Below are 14,866 nucleotides of genomic sequence, written 5' to 3'. Positions count from 1 at the left end.
CTTCTGTCCCACAGTGACAGCTGAACTCAGTCAGGAGGCCCAGACCGGCCTGTTGGACAGTACAGAAAGAGAAGCAAGTGAAGTCTGAGAGGGAGGAATTCTCCAGGGGGGGATTGGAGGATTGTAAATCTGCAAGGGCCTCCAGAGGTCATCTTGGTCACCCCTTCTCCAGCAAGAGCTGCACACACCCAGCTAGAGGGAGGGAGGATATTTTGGGTGGATGGAGTCTGAGGCTGACAACTAGGCTGTTAGTAAGTTCTTCCCAGGCCCATCCCTGCTGGGTGGCTCAGAGGATGTACTCTGGAGCCAGAGGGTCTGAGTTTGAATCCCAGCTCTGCCACTTCCTTGCTCTATAACTTGGGTGAAATAATTTAACCTTTCTATTCCTCTGTTTCCATGCTTGTAACGTGGGAATAAAATGTTATCTTGATGTTTGGGGCAAGGCCTTTCAAATTCCAGAGTATTCATTAAGCACCTAATGTGTGCCAGACACTGTGTTAGGCATTTTACTCAGTTTGGGTCATTTGGAAGGACTCAGCCGGAGACAGTGAGACACCATTTATATGTGCCAGTGTCTTCATGTTGGGAGCACTTATTCCACTGTCTTCTTCCTAGGACTGATTTTCGGGCCTCAAGGGTAAATGTAGGAGGTCCTTCCCTGGTCACTCCTGCCTGCGCCTGCCCCTCCTAATCATGGCTGGACAGTCCCTGTCCCAGGCTAAGCCAGCTGCAGTTGGCTGTGATTAATGGCCTCTATTAACAGCAAGTTGTAAACTGATAAAGTACACAGTGCCCATGAAAATCTCACCTCTGCTAAATTCCACACCAGTGAGTACTCACTCCTTAACCCCTGAAACCTCCTGCCTTGCCTCATTTGAGAGACATAGTGGCAGAGAGTACCTTTAACCAGAGGAATTCAAAATGCTTTGGAAGCGGTAAACAACTCCATGAATTATTTGAGGGAAAGGCCCAAATCCTAAAACCTGGTTTCACATGGAGTGGAGCCTGGGGGAGATGAGATTAAAGTCCAGGTCAGGGAAGGTAGTTTCAATCAGCCTCAAAGTAATCCCAGAGCTGCCTCTGGCCAACAGCTATGTGCCCTTGGGTAAGTCACTTTCTCCTATCTGGGCCTCGCTTTCCTTATTTGTTAAATGAGAGGTTTGGTTCAAAATGATTTCCGGTCTACTACTCTACTCAGCAGACTCAAGAGTGGTTCTGATCACAGTAATCTTTACAAAAAAATTAAAAAAAAAAAATCACACTCCAGGCCTTAGTCCCATTCCTTCTTTCCCTGAGAGAATCTCTGCAAAGCAGCAGCCCTCTTCCAACCTGGTCATCCCCTGCCTCTCTACACTCATCCAGCCAAGCAATTAGGTTGGTTTCCTTCAAGTCAATTACCACCATTTTTTAAAAAAACCACGAAATTGGCATTCCTTGGTGAGCAAATGTGCAGGCCAGACAGGGATATGAGATCCACAGTTCAAAGAAACCCTTGCACACTCCTGACGTGTTTTTTCCAAACACTCTTTGGAGTCTCAGCTTTATCCTTAAAAGGCAAAGAGATGCACAGATTTTAGCTTAACCCACTGCGCAGATAAGAAAACTGAGGTCCAGGGAGACCCCACGATCTAGGGCGAGCGGCAGGTGGGAGATTAGAACCTGCGAGGCTGCCGCGGCTTCTGCTCCCTCCCTGCTAAGCTCTGTCCCACAATGCACCCGAGAGCAGGAGCTGAAAGCCTCTAACACCCACAGATCCCTCTATGACTGCAATGTGAGGTACGTAATCTCTCTCGTGTGAAGTGTTTATGTGTAAAAACAGCGGATTAGTGTCTCCGTGCTGCTATGTCTTCTGGGATCAGCAGGACCCAGCCTCCTGCCCCGCCCTGGGATGCGGAGCGGTGACCTCCAGGCGCGGTAAATCGCCGCGGCGCCCGGGACGCACCCCCGCGGTGGGTCCCCGCGGGCTTTCCAAGACCTTCGCCTCACGCTTCTAGCCCGCCGCCCGGCAGGGGGCCTGGGACGTCCTCCCAGCCGGGATCCATCTCAAGCCCTCCCACCTCCACCCGCCGCCCTCACCGCCCCCCGCCCCCGGCCCCGCGCAATCCTTCCAGGCTTGGCCCTCGCGTGGGGAAGGACGGAGCGAGCGGGCGGCTGGCTGGAGGCCCGAGTCTCGGGGATTGGTTACATTTTTCCCTGGGTTAATTACCACGGGGAGGGAATCTGAGCTGTGCCTGTCTCGGGCACAACAAGCCTTGTCGCCTGGTGAGAGAATCTCAATCTTACTCAGGTAACACCTGCTGGCCCGGGACACAAATGTTCTCATTCTGGGAGGCGCCATCTCCCACAGAGGAATGCAAACGCCCCAGGCGGCCTGAACCCGGAGTGGAGCCTCCCGTGGTGGAGACTGGACAGGGTGGCGACGGGATTGGACGGCTGGAGTGTGGGGTCACTCGGGGGTGGGGCTAGGGCGGGCCACGTTTGGGCTGCGAGGTCCGAGCCTGAAAGGAATCCCTCCTTGGCCAACCCCACCCTGTTTAACCCTGATGCAATGCACTTGCCCTTTGCGTTTACCCGGGGGCAAACATTTAACCTTTCCATTTTTTGCACTGACTTAATGAGTCTCGGTGTCTAGCACAGGCCTTGACACATAGTAGGCATCCGATATCTGTTTGTGAATGCACAAGCCCATCAGCGTGTCTGTCTCCTAGGGGAGTCGTGTTCTCAGACTTGTCAGCATTTCAGCACCCAGTTATGACATGTCACGTGGGCTACTACTGGTAAAAATGTGAGCATCCAGATGAGTGCATTTTTCGCTTTTAAAGGTAAGTTGAAATAGATCGAAGATTATTTCCACCATAATGCTGCTCACTCTCTTGAGTCTGATGTGCTATCATAAATGGGAGAGAAAAGGGTGGAGGTTGTAGGGGACATGTTATTTGGTCTTGTTCTAGTAATAGCTTTTGATTTCATCTTGGGGAATGACCTTAGGCCGACAATCAAGGTGTCCTGACCTTCCTGCCAAGGAGCAGGCTTGAGGCCAAGTTAGGTCCAAGGGACTGACTCTGTCATCTGGACTTTGAATGTTGAATAGTGACCTAAGAATAAGGGAAAAACCCATCACAGCCAATGCACCCCCATGGCATACCAGGGGAGGACGCTCTAGTTTCTGCCTTCTTCAAGTCTTGTTCTTCAGTCATTTCATAGATTATGTGAATTTCCCACTTCTTTCCAACAAACTCTTTTTTTTTTTTTCTTTAAACAGTCAGTTTCTGTTGCTTACAACCAAAGCACCCTAACTGCAGGAGTCACAGCTGAAGATTGGGAATATGTAATACCACCTAGCTTCTCTGGGCAGCAACTCAGTAGATTGTGTTCAGCGCTAAAGAATCCTTAGTCTACTCTATTATTTTACAGATGAAGAACTAAGGTTCCAAGTTCAGTGACCAACTCATGGTCACACAGCCAGATTCACAGGATCTCAGAGTTAAAAGGGAACTCAGAGTCATTCATCAAACTTTTCATCTGATATTTAATTTCCCTCTGAAATAGCTTCAGCAAGTGCCCATCCAAAAAAAAAAAAAATTTTGTGAACACTGTCAGTGACAGCAAGAAATCTCTCTGGGCAACTCATTCCTCTTCCACATGACATCACCTCAGATAGCCAAAGACTGCTATCACCACCAAGATTTTTCTTTCTCAGGACAATGTCCCATTTCCTACAGCTGTTTCTCATGTGGCAGGGTTCAAGGCCTTCACCACACTGACCACTGTCCTCTAAATGCATTCTGGTCTGTGTTCCTTAGAGCATATGTCCCTAACATGGAACAGAGCACCCAGCTGCAGGCTACTGGTGCAGAGTTGGTGGATCACCACTACCCTTATTCTAGAGAAAATGTGTTCTTAGGTCCTAAGTTCCTCTAATTCAGCCTGAGGTCAAATTAGCTTGTTTGTTTGTTCTTGTCAGTCACGTTACACTTGTGCTATTCACTAAGCTATCCTCAGTTACTTTTAGCTGTCCCACTCATATTTGTGTAAGTGGGAAACTTAGATTCAGCCTTCATTTCAACCTTACAGTATATTTTTGGATCCTGATATTCCCTGCTCCTGTACCCTCTTCCCCTACCCACCTCTATACCTACACACAGCTTTGCAGTTTCTGCAATTTTCTAAGCATGTGCGCTCTCCTCATCTAAGTTCTTTATACAAATGTGTGCATTCTAAAACCCTCCCTCTAATCACTTTAGCCCAGGAGTTCAGAGCAGCCCAGGCAACGTAGTGAGACCCCGTCTCCACAAAAAAAAAAAAAAAAAAGGGTAACATATAATTAGCTGGGCATGATGGCACAAGCTTGGAGTCCCAGCTACTTAGGAGGCTAAGGTAGGAGGATCGCTTGAGGCCAAGAGGTCAAGGCTGCAGTAAGCCATGATAGCATCACTGTACTCCAGCCTGGGTGACACAGTGAAACCTTGACTTGAAAATAAATAAGTAAATAAAAATAAAAATAACGCCCCCCGCTCCAGGATTTTGTTTACCAGGACACTAAAAACCATCTTATGTTATGTTTTGTTATGTTATATTTTTTTGAGACAGTCCCGCTTTGTTGCCCAGGCTAAAGTGCAGTGGTACAATATCAACTGACTGCAAACTCTGCCTCCTGGGTTCAAGCGAGTTTCCTGCCTCAGCCTCCCAATTAGTTGGGATTACAGGCACCTGCTACCATGCCCAGCTAATTTCTGTATTTTTAGTAGAAGCAGGGTTTCACCATGTTGGCCAGGCTGATCTTGAACTCCTGACCTCAAGTGATCCACCTGTCTTAGCCTCCCAAAGTGCTGAGATTACAGGCATGAGCCACCATGCCTGGCCTAAAAACCTTTTTAAATTAGAAAATCTCTGTAAGAATCTGAAAAAGTTTAAGATCATCTTTATCCCCCTCCCCTAAAATACACCTGTATATATTCATATAAGATTCATACAAGATTGTGTATAGTGATAACCCTGAGTACCCTATTTCTCAGCAATTCTATTCCTAGGTATATACCCGAGAGATGAGTGCACATGTTCACCAAAAGACATTTACAATAGTAGTAGCTTTGTTCACAATAGCCAAAGACTGGAAACAACACAAATGTCCAGCTGCAATAGAATGGATAACTAAATTGTGGTATATTCATACAATGGAATACTATTTAGCAATGCAAATGAATAAACTACTGCTACATAGAACAATATGGATAATTTTCACAAACATAATAATGACCCAGAAAAGCCAGGCACAGATGAAGAGTAGTTACTATATGATTTAATTACAGGAAGTTCAAGAACAGGCAAAACCAATCTATGTTGAAAAAACTCAGAATTCTAGTTACCTTCATAGTGAAGGTAACTAGGGCACAAAGAGCTTCCTGGGGGAACTGGGAATGATTTACATCTATAGTTACACAAGTTTATGTATAGGTAATGAAGCCATCCTTGCAAAAATTAGTAAGAAACTTATGGCAGTAGGGGAGATCTGATCTAGCTAAACTTCATCTTGCCTTTGGCTTTCACGCTGCCCTTAATTATTCCTGGGCTTAGGCCAAGCTAACTTTGGGAGACATTTAGTTTATAGTTTAAAGGATAATCGCCCATCCCCAAAACTCAACCACCTTTGCAAAGCTATATGAGAGACCACCAGGCTAGGAGGATAGAGAAGCCTGAATTCAGCTAAGGTGTAGACATAAATGATTGCCAGTCATTATTCTGGAAGTCACAAGATATACAACTTCTCCAGTGACTCCTGTGGATAACGTCACTGTTGTACAACCCAAGAACAGCTTTTTCAAGTTTTTTCCATGTCTAACACCATGCTCCACCTGGACTCGCCAACCGCTCCTGTGGCCCCACGCAGAAGCAACTTGGCCCAAGAGGACAGCTTTGGCTCCCTGAAATTTTATCTCTGACCCAACCGATCAGCATTCCCCATGCCCTAGCCCCCTGCCCACCAAACTACCTTTGAAAAACCCCTAACCTCTGAGCCTTCAGAGAGATTAATTTGAGTAATAACTCTATCTCCCGCATAGTGTGGCTGGCCCCGCATCAATTAAACTCTTTGTTTACTGCAGTGCCATGGTCTTTAGGAACTGATTTTGTTTGTGCAGCTGGAAGGAAGAACCCATCAGGTGGTTACAGTAACAATTCACTGAACCCTTCAATTAAGATTTGTGTACTTTATCCTATGCAAATTGTAACTCGATATGAAGGTTTAAAAAATAAAAAAAACTCTATCAAAATAAAAAAACTCTTCCAAATACACGTAGAATTGCCTTGCATACACATAGCACACTTTGTAAAATAATGATCTTGTTTAGTGCTCTCACTTTACAGTTAGGGAAACTGAAATTCAGAAGGAAAGAGTTGCCCTACTCAGAATCACACAGAGATTTAACAGCAGAGCTGTGGCCGAACCAGGGATCCTGGCTCCTAGCCCTGAGTTTTCCAGTGTAAAAATTCATGCAGCTGTACACTGGGGCTTATACACTTTATGGTAGATCTGTTATACCTCCATTAAAAAAAATTAAAAAACCAAATATATGACAGGACTGGGGTTTATTTTCTCCCTTTTGACCGCTGGTAGAAGAGTCTTTCATAAAACTATAAAATGTCAGGCTGGGCATGGTGGCTCACACCTATAATCCCAGCACTTTGGGAGGCTAACACAGGCGGGTCACTTGAGGCCAGGAGTTTGAGACCAGCCTGGGCAACATGGTAAAACCCCATCTCTACTAAAAACACAAAAATTAGCTGGGCATGGTGGCAGGTGCCTGTAATCTCAGCTACTTGGGAGGCTGATGCGCCAGAATTGCTTGAACCCAGGGAGCAGAGGGTACAGTGAGCTGAGATCATGCCACTGCATTTCTAGCCTGGGTGACACAGTAAGACTTTGTCTCAAAAAAAAAAAAAAAAAAAGAAGATTCATAGTCTTTTTTTCCAAGTCCAATACTAGATGGACTTGGAAAAAATTGTGAAGCTCATACATAGTATCGTGGGCAGTGACTAACTGGGGCCAGTGGGTGTGGGTGGTAAAAGGAATATACCAAGACAGTCATAGGAAAGAAAGGCAGATGTATTAAAGAAAGTAGAAAAACACATTGCAAGAAAGCAACAGACAAATTAGCAAGAGAGGAGCTGACTGCAAGGAGACAAACGTTTGCTGGGATTTTATAGGATGGTGCCTGTGCTGTGTTCTGGTGGGGGCTACATGCAATATTGATAATGCCAAGGTTGCAGTGAGCTAACTTGCATTTTTCTATCAGCTGAGGGTCTGGTGATAAGTCAGGCACAGAAAGATGGTGAGTTATTTGCACAGGATGGCTATATGTCCTAGACCACTAAGAAAGGCAGACTTACAGCTTTTCTGCTTGTTCTTTTTGCTTTCCCCTGCTCCTGACAGTCTAAATCCTTTTCCCTAATTAGGACTCCATGCATAAGTGATCAGGGGACATGAGTGGAGAGCAATTGCTTACAATCAGGGCCTCCATTTCAGTCTGCCATTCTGGGTAAGCAAGGTCCCACCCTTTAAAATTAAAAGACAATTGGCCAGGCCAGTGGCTCACGCCTATAATCCCAGCACTTTGGGAGGCTGAGGTAGGTGGATCACAAGATCAGGAGTTCAAGACCAGCCTGGCCAACATGGTGAAACCCCATCTCTACTAAAAATACAAAAATTAGCTGGGCATGGTGACGCGTGCCTGTAATCCCAGCTATTCAGGAGGCTGAGGCAGGAGGATCCCTTGAACTAGGTAGGGAGTCAGAGGTTGTAGTGAGCTGAAATCACGCCACTGCACTCCAGCCTGGTGACAGAGCAAGACTCTGTCTCAAAAAAAAAAAAAAAAGAAAGAAAGAAAATTAAAAGACAATTCTCTTTGGCAGAAACCATAGACATAAAACATTGTCTGCATTTCTGTTCTCCTTTTTCTGTATTCACCATAAGCATTATATGCTTGGCTCCAGGTAGCAAACCTATATCTTCTTATCTTCTTCTATCTCTAAGTTACTAATATAAATTTATAAAAGAGCCCTTTTTGAGTATTCTTAGAATTTTTGGCAGACTTCAACTCATGTTGGACTTTTATCTCTCCTAAATATTACCCTTATGATAATGAGTGTGTGTGTATATATATATATACACACACACATAATTTTCTCTTAAAAAGTGATAAAATGTGATGCATGCTCATTAAGGAAAAATTTTAATGGAAAAGTAGAATAAAAAACAAGTTACCCATTGTCCTTTCCTTATCCATTCCTGTGAAAAACAAGCAATCTGTTTTTTCCCTGCTTAGCATCCGATTGGGCCTGACAGCAGTTAATTATGGTGTCTCACCCTCCCTACGGAGACAGCCAATCAGAATTATTCATCAACCTGGCCACAATAATTGGTTGATGGATCAACTTGTGATGCAAGCAAAGCCAGTTAGAGTCTTCCCTGAGATTGGCCCCATGGATGCTATGATAAAGATGGTCACTTTTTCTTTGATGTTCATAAGCCACAACAATGCGGGACTGAGGTCATTGGCAGCATCTTTCCAATGAGGTGAAATGATCCTGTCTGAGAATAAAGCAAGTTCACAGAGGAAAGCAGAGCCAAGAAATGGAGACAGTGACAGAGCCCTCAGGATACCATTTCTCTATTGGCTCCCACTGTGCCTGAAGCTGGTTCTACAGATTAATTTCCCAGTTATGTGTGCTAATGCATTACTATTTATTGTATTTATTAGGTTGAACCATATGAAACCACCATTTTTGTAAGTTGAAAGCAGTCAAATATTGGCAGTTTTATATGGCTCAGCTTAACAAAGCAAATTTGAGTTAGATTGCAAGTCAGCATCTTGACTAATTCAGGTAGGCTTTTAAAAAATTAACTTTTGAGACAGTTGTAGATTTGCACGTAGTTATAAGAAATAATATACAAAGATCACTTATAACATCTTATTAAATGATGGTACAGTATTAAAACCAGGTTATTAACATTTCCATAATCAAGATACAAAACATTTCCATCACTACAAGGATCCCTTACTTTGTCTTTTATAGTCATATCCACCTCCACCCCCTCCTTAATACCTGCTAATGTGTTTTCCATTTCTACAATTTTGCCATTTCAAGAATTTATATAAATGGAATCACACAGTATGCAAACTTTTGGGATTGGTATTTTTACTCAACATAATTCTCTGGAGATTCATCAAAGTTGTTGCATATGTCAATAGTTGATTTCTTTTTTGTTTGTTTTTGGCTGAGTTCTATTTCACGGTACAGATGTACTGAAGTTTGTTTAACTGTTCACCCATAATAGGACATCTGAGTTGTTTCCAGTTTAGGGCTATTTTAAATAAAGTTGTTACAAGCATTCATGCACAGCTTTTTATGTGAACATAAGTCTTCTTTTTTTCTAGGCTAAATGCCAAGGAGTGCAATTGCCTAGAGTCATGTGGTAGTTCCATGTTTAGTTTTAAAGAAACTGCCAAACTGTTTTCCAAAGAGGCTGTGTCATTTTCTATCCCCACCAGCAATGTATGAGTGAGCCAATCCCTTCACATCCTCACCAGCATTTGGAATTGTCACTATTGTTTTTATTTTAGCCATTCTGATAGATACATAGTTAGCCATTCTGATAGATATGTAGTGATAGCTCATTATTTTTATTTATAAAATATTTTTTAATTATTATTTATTTACTTTTATTTTTTGAGACATAATCTCACTCTGTCACCCAGATTGGAGTGCAGTGGCGTGATCCTGGCTCACTGTACCCTCTACCTCCTGGGTTCAAGCAGTTCTCATGCCTCAGCCTCCCAAGTAGCCAGGACTACAGGCGCACGCCACCATGCCCGGCTAATTTTTGTATCTTTAGTAAGACGGGGTTTCACCATGTTGACCAGGCAGGTCTCAAACTCCTGACCTCAGGTGATCTGCCTGCCTCAGCCTCCCAAAGTGTTGGGATTATAGGTGTGAGCCACCATGCCTGGCCTGGTTTTTTATTTTTTAGTTGAGACAGGGTCTCACTGTGTCACCCAGGCTGGAGTACAGTGGCATGACCACGGTTCACTGCAGCTTCAACTTCCCAGGCTCAGGTGATCGTCCCACCTCGGCCTCCCGAATAGCTGGTACTACAGGCGTGCACCACCATACCCAGGTAAGTTTTTGTATTTTTGATAGGGACAGGGTTTTGCCATATTGCCCAGGCTGGTCTCTTAAACTCCTGAGGCAGTTCAAGCCTGCCTCAGGCTCCCAAAGTGCTAGGATTATAGGCATGAGCCACCACACTCTGTCTTCATTATTTTAATTTGCATTTCCCTAATGGCTAGTGATGTTGAATATCTTTTCGTGTACTTATTTGCCATATGTATATCCTCTTTAGTGAAATGTCTATGTCTTTTGCCTGCTTTCTAATTGTATTTTTTTTTTTTTACTGTTGAGTTGTAAAAGTTCTTCATATATATTACATACCAGTCCTTCATTAGATATGTCATGTGCAAATATTTTTATTCTCTTAACAGGGTCTTTCAGAGAGTAAAAGTTTTTAATTTTGATGAAGTCCAATTGATCGTTTTTTTTTCTTTTGTGGATTGTGTTTTTGGTGTTAAGAATTATTTGCCTAGCCCTAGATTCCAATAATTTTCTCTTATGATTTTTTTCTATTCAGTTTTACATTTAAGTCTATGATTCTTTCTGAGTTACATTTTTTACAAGGTATGAGACTTCGGTCAGTGTTCTTTTTTTTTCCCTGTGTATGTCCAGTTGTTCCGGCACCATTCATTGAAAGGCTATCTTTCCTCCACTTCATTGCTTGTACACTTTTATCAAAAATCAATTGGGCATACGGCCAGGCACAGTGGCTCACACCTGGAATCCCAGCACTTTGGGAGGCCGAGGTGGGAGGATTGCTTGAACCCAGGAGTTCGAGATCAACCTGTGCAATATAGCAAGACTCTGTCTCCACAAAAAATAAAAATTAAAAAATTAGCCCAGCATGGTAAAACATGCCTCTAGTCCCAGCTACTCAAGACCCTGGAGGTCAAGGCTACAGTGAGCCATGATTGTGCCTGGGTGACAGAGACCCTGTTTCAGGAAAAAAAAAAAAATCAACTGGGCATATTTACTTAGATCTATCCCTGGGTTCTCTGTTCTATATGTCTATACCTCCACTAATACCACACACTCTTGATCACTCCTAAAAAAAAGGTTCCTGGCATGTAGTAGATGCTCAATACATGGAATTATTATTCAATCATCCAACAAATATATACTACTATTCACATAGTTACTAATATTCTTTACACTTAATTTTCAGCCAAATGCACCTTATCTATTTTAGCAACTTGAAGTTCCCTTAGCTTTAGAAATGGCTATCATAAAGTATCTGCATTAAAAGAACCAAAAAGTACATAAGTAGAATTTTATTTAGAGGAAAATTGGTTCCAAATGATAGAACCCGATCTGTTAATACTCAGGGAAAAGATGTAGAAGTCACTGGAGCAGCACTTCCCAAAGTGTGTTCCTTGGTACACTAGTTTTGAAGGATGCTCTTCAAAAAAGAGTTTGTGGTCAAAACTGTGGGAAACACTAGACACAATAATGTATTGTAAGGGAGTCACAATATGTCTTATCACACCAAAGCATCTGAAAAGTTCTGAAGTAAAATGTGCCTATTTAATTTACTTTAAGGTTCCCCGAACTAATTTATTCATAGAAACCACATTTTCCCCACAGGCAGTTTGCATCCCACGTACAGTAACATCCCATGATACTGTTCCTGGGAGCATACTCCCTGAAGCGTATTTTGAAAAATGCTACCATAGAGTATTATCAGAAAGACTTCAGAATATCAGGTCTGGTAGGAAACTTAGGGCCTTCTGAAGCAGCAGTTTTCAGAGTATGGTCTGAGGACTCTGTGAGCCTCCAAGACTCTTTTAGGGAAACAAGTTCTAACTGTTTTTCTAGAAATACTAAGATGTTACTTGCTCTTTTCACTCATTCTCCTACAAGCATATAGTGGGGTTTTCCGAAAGTTAGATGGCATGTGATATTGCAAGTGACTGAAGGCAGAACCAGATGTGAGAATGCACCTGTCTTCTATTCAACCAGATGGTAAGAGGGGTTATAAAAATATAAATTAATGCCACTCTTCTTACTAAATTTTATCTTTTAGAAAAATGGTTGTTTTTTTTTTTTTTTTTTGAGGTGGAGTCTCGCTCTGTCGCCCGGGCTGGAGTGCAGTGGCCGGATCTCAGCTCACTGCAAGCTCCGCCTCCCGGATTTATGCCATTCTCCTGCCTCAGCCTCCCGAGTAGCTGGGACTACAGGCGCCCGCCACCTCGCCTGGCTAGTTTTTGTATTTTTTTAGTAGAGACGAGGTTTCACCGTGTCAGCCAGGATGGTCTCGATCTCCTGACCTCGTGATCCGCCCGTCTCGGCCTCCCAAAGTGCTGGGATTACAGGCTTGAGCCACCGCGCCCAGCCGGTTGTTTTTTTTTTTCACCAAAAGGTGCTTATACATATAATGAATTCATTGTTGTTACATAAATATGATTAAATTTTCTGTTTTAATTTTAATACTGCAAATATTGATAGGACCCAGATAAACAAAAATTCCTTAAGGTCCTTAATTTTAAAAAAAAATTTTTCCCCAATATAACCTCAATCTTTTTTTTTTTCAAGATGGAGTTTCGCTCTTGTTGCCCACGCTGGAGTGCAATGGCACGATCTCAGCTCACCGCAACCTCTGCCTCCTGGGTTCAAGCAATTCTCCTGCCTCAGGCTCCCAAGTAGCTGTGATTACAGGCATGCGCCACATGCCCGGCTAATTTTGTATTTTTAGTAGAGGCAGGGTTTCTCCATGTTGGTCAGGCTGGTCTCGAACCCCCAACCTCAGGTAATCCACCTGCCTCGGCCTCCAAAAGTGCTGGGATTACAGGCATGAGCCACCACCGTGCCTGGCCTAACCTCAATAATTTTTAAGAATGTAAAAAGACACAAGACCTGAAAGTTTAAAAACTGCTCTTCTAAACAAATCTTTTCAGGGGGAAACTGAGGCCCAATGGGCTAGTGCTTTGATTCACCTCGAATCGGCAACCCATTTTTCCAGGACCCCTCTCTGTAGCGGAGAGCTGTTCTCTTTCTTTCACCTATTAAATTTCCACTCTCAACCTCACTCTTTGTGTGTCTGCATCCTTGATCTTCATGGCCTGGAGACAACGAACCTTGGGTGTCACCACAGACAACAAGGCTGCTTCACTTCTACAACACATCACTTTCTATGCTACATTCCGACCATGTGATTGGTCTCCTATTAGGTTGTGCATTACTTGAAAGCAGAGTTACATGTGAGTTGTCTATTGTATCCCTGGGGTACCTAGCATCTGTGAGCCCTGGAGTTTGGCTCACAGATAGTGCTTGGCACATGTTTATGGAATTAAATTGAATGAATAGGTTCAGACTCACTTCACTGGCATGGCTCATAAATGCAGGGCACATGGAGGATGCATGGGAATGAGGTGCCCTGGGTCAGGTAGGACTATTTGGGAAAAGCTTCTGCAAGGCAAGTGCTTGGGCAGAGAGTTGAATTAGATGAAAGATAAGGACTGGCAGGGCTGGGCATGATAATATCCTATGGAGGACTGCAATGAGCAAAGTCAAATGTAGGGACAGCCAATGGGGGGAGTAACCAGCGATGAGATGGGGTGGGGAAGCGCAGAAATGGTAACCACTTGGCTTGGTTGCCAAGTGGAGGGGTCTGAATTAGATGCAACAGGGTGCTTGCTACCAGAGATTATTGAGCAACGAGCGATGTGCTGAAAACAGAATTGGAGGAAGATAGGATGAAACTAGGAGGACACAGGAAGGGATTGCATTTCAGGGAGCAGAATGCTAGCTGAGGAAAGATACAGGCAGGGTGACAATAGCTACTTCTTGGGGACACCTGGATAGACAAGATGTGGAAATAGGAGAAAGGAGTCAAAGATAGTTTGATGCCATAATCTAGGAGCTGCAGAAATGCCGAATGACAGTGGAAGGCCTCCCTTCTGTTTGATGAGGAAGATGGTGAGCTCAGCACTGGGCATCTTTAGTGTTGTCTGTCAGAGGGTCATCCATTGGAGGTGATAGACTCAGTCCCATGCTTTTGTCCCCGTGAAAGTCCCCACCTCCACATAGAACGTATACGGGGGGACGAAGTATCTTTTTCCAGTACTTGAACTATCTCTTCTGCCCCCACGAGGTAGGCATCCTGTCTCTGCCTGAGCTTGCTCACCAAAGCAGCCATTCTGACCTCCACAATGAGCTAACATTGCCATTTATAGAGCCTTCCTCTTTGTGCCAGATGCTGTTCTAGGTGCTTTGCACATGTAAACTCATTATATCCCCACAACCACCTTGAAAATTTGGTAATATTAATCCCATTTTATGGGCACAGAAACCGAGACTTCCGAAAGGATTCCAAAGACTTCCAAAGACCCAAAGGCGGTGTCCTAAAGGAAACCACCCAAATTCACACAACTAGGAAGGGAAGAACCAGGATTCCTGCCCTGGTCACTCTAGCTCCAAAGCCCCTGACCTTTGCATCACACCACAGGCCTCCTGTCCCTGCTCCCTGCCAACTAGGTTTAATTTAATTCTATATAATTCAGTTTAGCAAACACTTCCTGAGCACTCACCAAGCGCAGGTCACTCTGCCAGGTGGCAAGGATATAAAGAGGAATAAGGCATAAGCTTAGGAGAGAGGAACACAAACTTAATGGCCTCCAGATAAGTGCCCACCTCAGTTCACAGGGCCTTCGAGGGGCTTGATTCCACCTGGACCCAGCCTATATGCTAATCCAGCCACCAA

At 43.8% G+C, this 14,866-nt stretch overlaps 1 long non-coding RNA gene across 1 annotated transcript; it reads left to right on the top strand.

Moving 5' to 3' along the window:
- Positions 1-1,691: 1,691 nt before the first annotated feature.
- On the top strand, positions 1,692-12,740 carry LOC117076832. The gene is made up of 3 exons (XR_004434490.1): positions 1,692-1,776; positions 2,709-2,822; positions 12,700-12,740. It is a non-coding gene; the product is annotated as an uncharacterized LOC117076832 (long non-coding RNA).
- The last annotated feature ends 2,126 nt before the right edge of the window (positions 12,741-14,866 follow it).

This window comes from Trachypithecus francoisi, unplaced genomic scaffold (genome assembly GCF_009764315.1).
Source record: "Trachypithecus francoisi isolate TF-2019V2 unplaced genomic scaffold, Tfra_2.0 Lachesis_group5, whole genome shotgun sequence".
NCBI classification, from domain to species: domain Eukaryota; kingdom Metazoa; phylum Chordata; class Mammalia; order Primates; family Cercopithecidae; genus Trachypithecus; species Trachypithecus francoisi.
The sequence above is the reverse complement of the archived record's forward strand: the minus strand, read 5'-3'. Positions and strand labels throughout refer to the sequence as shown.